The 6,339-nt window shown below is 40.0% G+C and overlaps 1 pseudogene; it reads right to left on the bottom strand.

The window, feature by feature from the left end:
* Positions 1-216: 216 nt before the first annotated feature.
* On the bottom strand, positions 217-2,577 carry LOC129051904 (endogenous retrovirus group K member 6 Env polyprotein-like; annotated as a pseudogene).
* Between the last annotated feature and the right edge of the window lie 3,762 nt (positions 2,578-6,339).

The raw sequence follows: 6,339 nt of genomic DNA, 5'->3' as shown, positions 1-6,339 counted from the left end.
GAGAATGGTGATGACTTTTAACAAGCATACTGCCTTCAAGCACTTGTCTAACAAAGCACATCCTGCATAGCCTTAAATCCATTAAACCTTGAATCAACACAGCCCATGTCTCTGCGAGCACAGGGTTGGGGCTAGGGTTACAGATTAACAGCATCTCAAGGCAGAAGAATTTCTCCTAGTACAGAACTAAATGGAGTCTCTTATGTCTACTTCTTTTTACACAGACATAGTAACAGTCTGATCTCTCTTTCTTTTCCCCACATTTCCCTCTTTTATTTTTGACAAAACCGCCATAGTTATCATGGCCGGTTCTCGATGGTCGCTGTCTCTTCGGAGGTGCTGGATACACCTGCAGACTAACAACAGACAGAACAGGCACACAAGGATTAATATAAAATTTATAATAGTAGTACTTTTGATGGTCTTAACCCAAGTGACAGGGTTAAGATTGGCGAGGCCATCAGCAACTCCCGTGATTTCCTCAGTTCCCGGTACCAAATTTAAATGGGCTTTTGATGCTTCAAAAATTTGTTCTTTTAATTTGCAAATGTCTAAAGTGAGATTATCTTCTTTTCCTTGTAGATGACATCTAACCATGTCCCAGTGATGCTCAGACTCATTATAAACTCGGGGTGTAATACAAAAATCTGAAGTATTCCATTCACACTGTAACTGGATATGATGTTCTAAGCTCATGAGCCTATCTCCCATACAAATGACAGTCTGTCTAAAATCATTAATTTGATTTGCTAATTTTTGATCAATACCAGATTGTGAATTCCACAATCTTGTAGAATTCTTTTGCCACATTAACAAAGTTTATTGTCTGAACAGAAGAATGTAATGCAACTCCTGCCACAGCAGCCATAGCTGTGACTGCAATTAATCCCATAATCACTGCAATTAAAGTAAAAATGAATTTTTGGATCTATTTAAAATGCCTTTTAATACTTCAGTCAAAATATGGATGGATGGCGAGGCCTCCCACGGTCGGTCCATGGACACAGGGATCCACAGGCCTTCTCTTGCTCTCACTAGCAGAATACGGCGCTGCCAATTAAAAGTCGAATCAATGCAAGTTAAACAATCTGAAATTTTCGCAGGTCATAGTTTGGGAGTCTGGTTTAATAACTCTATTTCCTACAACTAGCATATAAGGGGGCTTTACACAACTTTGTAAAGGAGCTGTTAGACTGGAATTTATGTCAATAGTATAAAATGGCTTACGATCTCTTGTTTCTATAGTTTGATTTCCAGACCAATTTCTAATGTGGTGTGAGGCTACAGTAAGCCTCCATAATTCTGGATGTTCAGGACCAGAAACAGGACTTATTATTTTTGGTCTTGGAGTAGAGATTCCTTTTTCTCCCCATTCCCAAGGGTAGAAAGACTGTAATTTTTTATGCTTATGTTCGTCTAAACTTTCTGTTAAGTCACTATCAACAGCTGGACTCACTTGTGCACTGGGACACGATTGAGTTTGTCCTGTGCAATTGCGGTAGAATTGACCTAGAGGTGCCGAATCTATAATAGTTCCGAATTCATCGTTTTGTAATATCACCGCACTACTGGCCACACATTCTTCCCAAACTAAAACTTCTATGTCTTTTGATCCTTTGGGAATTTCCTTGGGGCAAGGTTTCCCTTTAGGCCTAAATTTTAATGATCTTTGATAAGAAAAGTCCTGTAAATAATTTACCCGTGGCCTGAGTGACATTCCCCTTACCATGTGATAAGTAAATCTACTGATGGTACTGATGGTAGGTACTTGTACCAACTAATTTTGGATTGCAGGCATTAAACATCCTGGTGCTCTCCCTAGGCAAATAGGAGGATAACAATGTCCAGTGGAGATATTTATCATCATTCCTTCTTCCTTGGGTTTGGCAGAGCAATGATCATCTGTGAGGCCACGTACCCATACACTATTATTAACATATACTTCAATAGGATTATCCATCCATATGACTGCCCGAATTAAGGGCGGGAAAGGCACATAGGCCCAGTAGGTATAATTAGCCACAGCTGCTCCTGCAGGAATGGGAAGACTTACCACCGTTGATACAATCATCAAAGCTGCAAGCAGCATACCCTCTGGAGTTTGTGTCACCTTTGTGTTCTCTAGGCTTTTTTTTAGCTAATGGTGTCACCTTCCTTCATTGTGCCCAAGTCAGCAGCTCTGCCTTCTTGGTGGATGGCAACTTCATCTGTTCTTCTGACATGACCTTTCCGTTCATCTCGTGAGTCGATGGTGTTCGATTGCAGCGTTTCCATCTCCGTGGAGGCCCTTTTCTTTGCATCTCCGATGGGTTCATTGTAGAATTTCAAATGTCTAGTGGTATCCAAACAGGAAGCTCATTTTCTCCTGGTGAAACACAAGCAAAACCTATCCCCAACGTTACCACCTTCCCTATTTCCCATGTCTTATTTTTGTTGTCTTTCCACCAAATCAGTTTTCCTTCATGTGGACTGTTCTTTTTACCAATAAGATGTTGTTCTGCAGAAGTAGTAGTCTGATTTCTATAAACGTTTAAAAATTTTAAAGTATAGAGTGCTAGATTAAGTTGCATCTGAGGAGTGGTACACTCCTTACTGTCTCCCCCTTCTTTTTGTTTAACCAATTGAGTTTTGAGTGCTCTATTTGTTCTTTCAACTATGGTCTGTCCTTGGGAATTATAGGGAATTCTTGTTGTACGTGTAATTTTCCACTGATGTAAGAATTTTGGGAAAGCTTAACTACAATATTCTGGCCCGTTGCCAGTTTTAGTTTTTTGTTTTTTGTTTTTTGGAACTCCCATTACAGCAAAACAAGATAATAAAATTTTTTTTTTTTTTGAGATGGAGTTTCGCTCTTGTTGCCCAGGCTGGAGTGCAATGGCACGATCTTGGCTCACCACAACCTCTGCCTCCCAGGTTCAAGCAATTCTCCTGCCTCAGCCTGCCAAGTAGCTGGGATTACAGGCATGTACCACCACGCCTGGCTAATTTTGTATTTTTAGTAGAGACGGGGTTTCTCCATGTTGAGGCTGGTCTCGAACTCCTGACCTCAGGTGATCCGCATGCCTCAGCCTCCCAAAGTACTGGGATTACAAGCGTGAGCCACCGCGCCCAGCAATAAATGTTTTTAACATGGGAAATACTGTTTCCTGTCTGGCAGGTTGCCCATATGAAATGTGAATAAGTATCGACTGTTATATGAACACATGATAATCTTCCAAATGAAGGTACATGAGTGACATCCTTTTGCCATAACGCATTAGGACACAGACCTCTGGGATTAACTCCTGCCTTTTGAGTGGGCAGGTGTAGGATTTGACACTGGGTGCAATGTTGTACAATATTTTTTGCCTGTTTTCATGTGACATCAAATTTGTTTTTTAATCCTGCTGTATTTACATGAGTCAAAGCACGAAGTCCTTGAGCTGCTATGAATGCAGATGATACTAGTAAGTCAGCTTGTTCATTTGCTTTAGTTAAAGGCCCTGGTAAATTAGTGTGTGCTCAAATATGAGTAATATAAAATGGGAAATTTCTTTTTCTTACAGTTTGTTGTAATAAACTGAACAGCTGGTTTAACTGATCATCCATGCTATATTTAATTAGAGCTGTCTCAACATCCCTTGTAGCCTGTACTACATATGCAGAATCTGATACAATATTAATAGGTTGATTAAAATCTTGTAACACTGTAATGACTGCAACAACTCTGCTCTTTGAGCCGATTGTTACTGAGTTTTCATTACTCACTCTTTTGGCCCCGTGTAAGCTGCCTTTCCATTGCTGGAACCATCAGTAAACACTGTCAGAGCATTCTCTAAAGGTTTATGTCTGGTAATTTTAGGTAAAATCCAAGTAGTCAGTTTTAAAAACTGTAAGATTTTTGTTTTTGTATGATGATTATCAATAATTCCCACAAAATCAGCAATACCAATCTGCCATGCACCAGAACTGATAAAGGCTTATCTAACTTGTTCCTTGTTTAAAAGAACGACTATTTTGTCTGGGTCTTTTCCACACAATTTTATTATTTGTAATCTTGCCTGATCAATTAATGTAGCTATTTGATCCAAGTACAATGTAAAAGTCTTAATTGTACTGTGGGGAAGGAATGACCCCTCCAAAGATCAGTATTTTGAACAATGATGCCTGTTGGAGAATGTGCAGTAGCAAAAATCAAAAGTTGGAGTGGGGCTAAGGGATCTATTCTACTTATTTGTGCTGCCTCTGGGGTTAATATTCTTTTACTGTTTAAGTCTCGGTCTCCTCTTAAGATAGAGAACCAATTTAACATAGCATAAGTAGGAATGCCTAGAGTTGGCCAAATCCAATTAATATCTCCTGGCAATTTTTGAAAGTCATTTAATGTTTTTAATGTGTCTTTTCTTCTTTCTATTTCTTGTGGCTTAATTTTTCTATTTTCTATCTGCATCCCTAAATAATGAAAAGGAGTAGAGGTTTGAATCTTATCAGATGCTATTGCCAGTCCTGTGTTGGCAAACTCTGCTTGCAGAAATGTATAACAGTCAATTAATGTGTCTCTCATTTCTACAGCACATAAAATATCATCAACATAATGAATGATATAACTGTCTGAAAACTTGTCTCTGACTGGTTGAAGAGCTTGACCTATGAAAGTCTGACAAATTGTTGGACTATTAAGCATTCCCTGAGGTAACGCTTTCCACTGCAACCTGGTGACTGGTTCTTTATTTTTTATGGCTGGTATAGTAAAGGCAAATTTTTCACAATCCTGCTCCACCAGAGGAATGGTAACAAAGCAATCCTTCAGATCAGCTATAATTAAAGGCCAGTCTTTTGGGATCATGGCCGGAGAGGGCAATGCATGTTGGAGAGGCCCCATGGGTTGAATTATGGCACTTAGAGCTCTTAATTCAGTTAACATATGCCATCTGCTGGATTTTTTCTGAATTACAAACACAGGAGAATTCCAAGGCGAGAATGAAGGCTCAGTATATCTCTTCTCTAATTGTTCCTTTGCTAATAAATGCAAAGCCTCCAGTTTTTGTTTTGGTAGTGGCCACTGATTTACTCATACCGGTTTTTCTGTTTTCCAAGTTAATGGGTTTAGGAGGCTATACAGTGGCCGCCCCTAAAAAGGATACCCTATTCCTTTTCTTTCTTGATTTCTCTCAGTCTCAATTGGGACTTTAATGCCATTTTCATTTTTTCCTAGTCCCTTTCCTGGTACATATCCCAACCTAGTCATGATTTTTTTATTTGTGGGGCTGTATAATGGAGTGGGCATAGTGATTTCCACACCCCATTGTTGTAATAAATTTCAACCCCACAGATTAACAGGAACTAAAGTAATCATTGGCTGAACAGTACTTTCTTGGTTATCTGGCCCTAAACAATGTAAAATCATAGCACTTTGATACACTTCTGAGGCTGTGCTTACACCGATGAGTCCTGTAACAGTCTTTTGTTTAGGCCAATTTTTTGGCCACTGATTTAAAGCAATGATAGAGACATCTGCTCCAGTGTCTACCAACCCTTCAAACTGTTTTCTTTGAATAATGGCCTTACACACAGGTCTGCTCTCTGAGACCTGACTTGCCCAATATGCAGCCTTTCCTGTTGGATCAGTGCTTCCCAACCCTCTTGTTCTTTTTATCTCACTGTTTCCAACCTTAATATAAGGCAGGAGTAATAATTGAGCAATTCTGCCTCCTGGACTGGCACTCCAAGGAATTGAAGAGCTAATAACCAACTGAATTTCACCTTGGTAGTCTGAATCAACCACACCAGTATGAATTTGAACTCCCTTTAGATTTAGACTTGATCTTCCTAAGATTAGTCCCACAGTCCCTTCAGGCAGTGGGCCATATACCCCTGTGGGAATTTTTTGTGGGGGCTCCCCTGGAAGCAGAGAAACTGCTTGTATGATACTTAAATCTACTGCTTCACTGCCACTTGTGGTGGGAGACAATTGTATTGTGGTAACTGGCCCATTCCCTGAGGCACCTGTGACAGTGGGGGTTGTTGTCCCTGAAAACCCTGAGGAACAAAGGGCTGAACTGGGAATGCCCCAGTTTGTTGCAGGGCCTGAGGCTGACCCCTCTTCTCATTTCCCAGCAATGGTTGCCCACTTTTATCAAATTTAGAATGACATTGATTAGCCCAATGTTTTCCTTTTTTACATCTTGGACATAGGCCAGGTGGCTCTTTATCTGTTGTTGTAGTAGCTTGAGTTGTTATATTTTGTTTATTTAAGACTGGGCAATTCTTTCCTAGATGACCAATTTGACCACAATTATAACATTTTCCCCCAAATGTTCTAACTTGTCCTCCTAAAGCAACTCCCATTACTGCTTGAGC

Source organism: Pongo abelii, chromosome 20 (assembly GCF_028885655.2).
Source record: "Pongo abelii isolate AG06213 chromosome 20, NHGRI_mPonAbe1-v2.0_pri, whole genome shotgun sequence".
Lineage (NCBI taxonomy): Eukaryota > Metazoa > Chordata > Mammalia > Primates > Hominidae > Pongo > Pongo abelii.
This window is presented reverse-complemented; position numbering and strand designations above follow the sequence as displayed.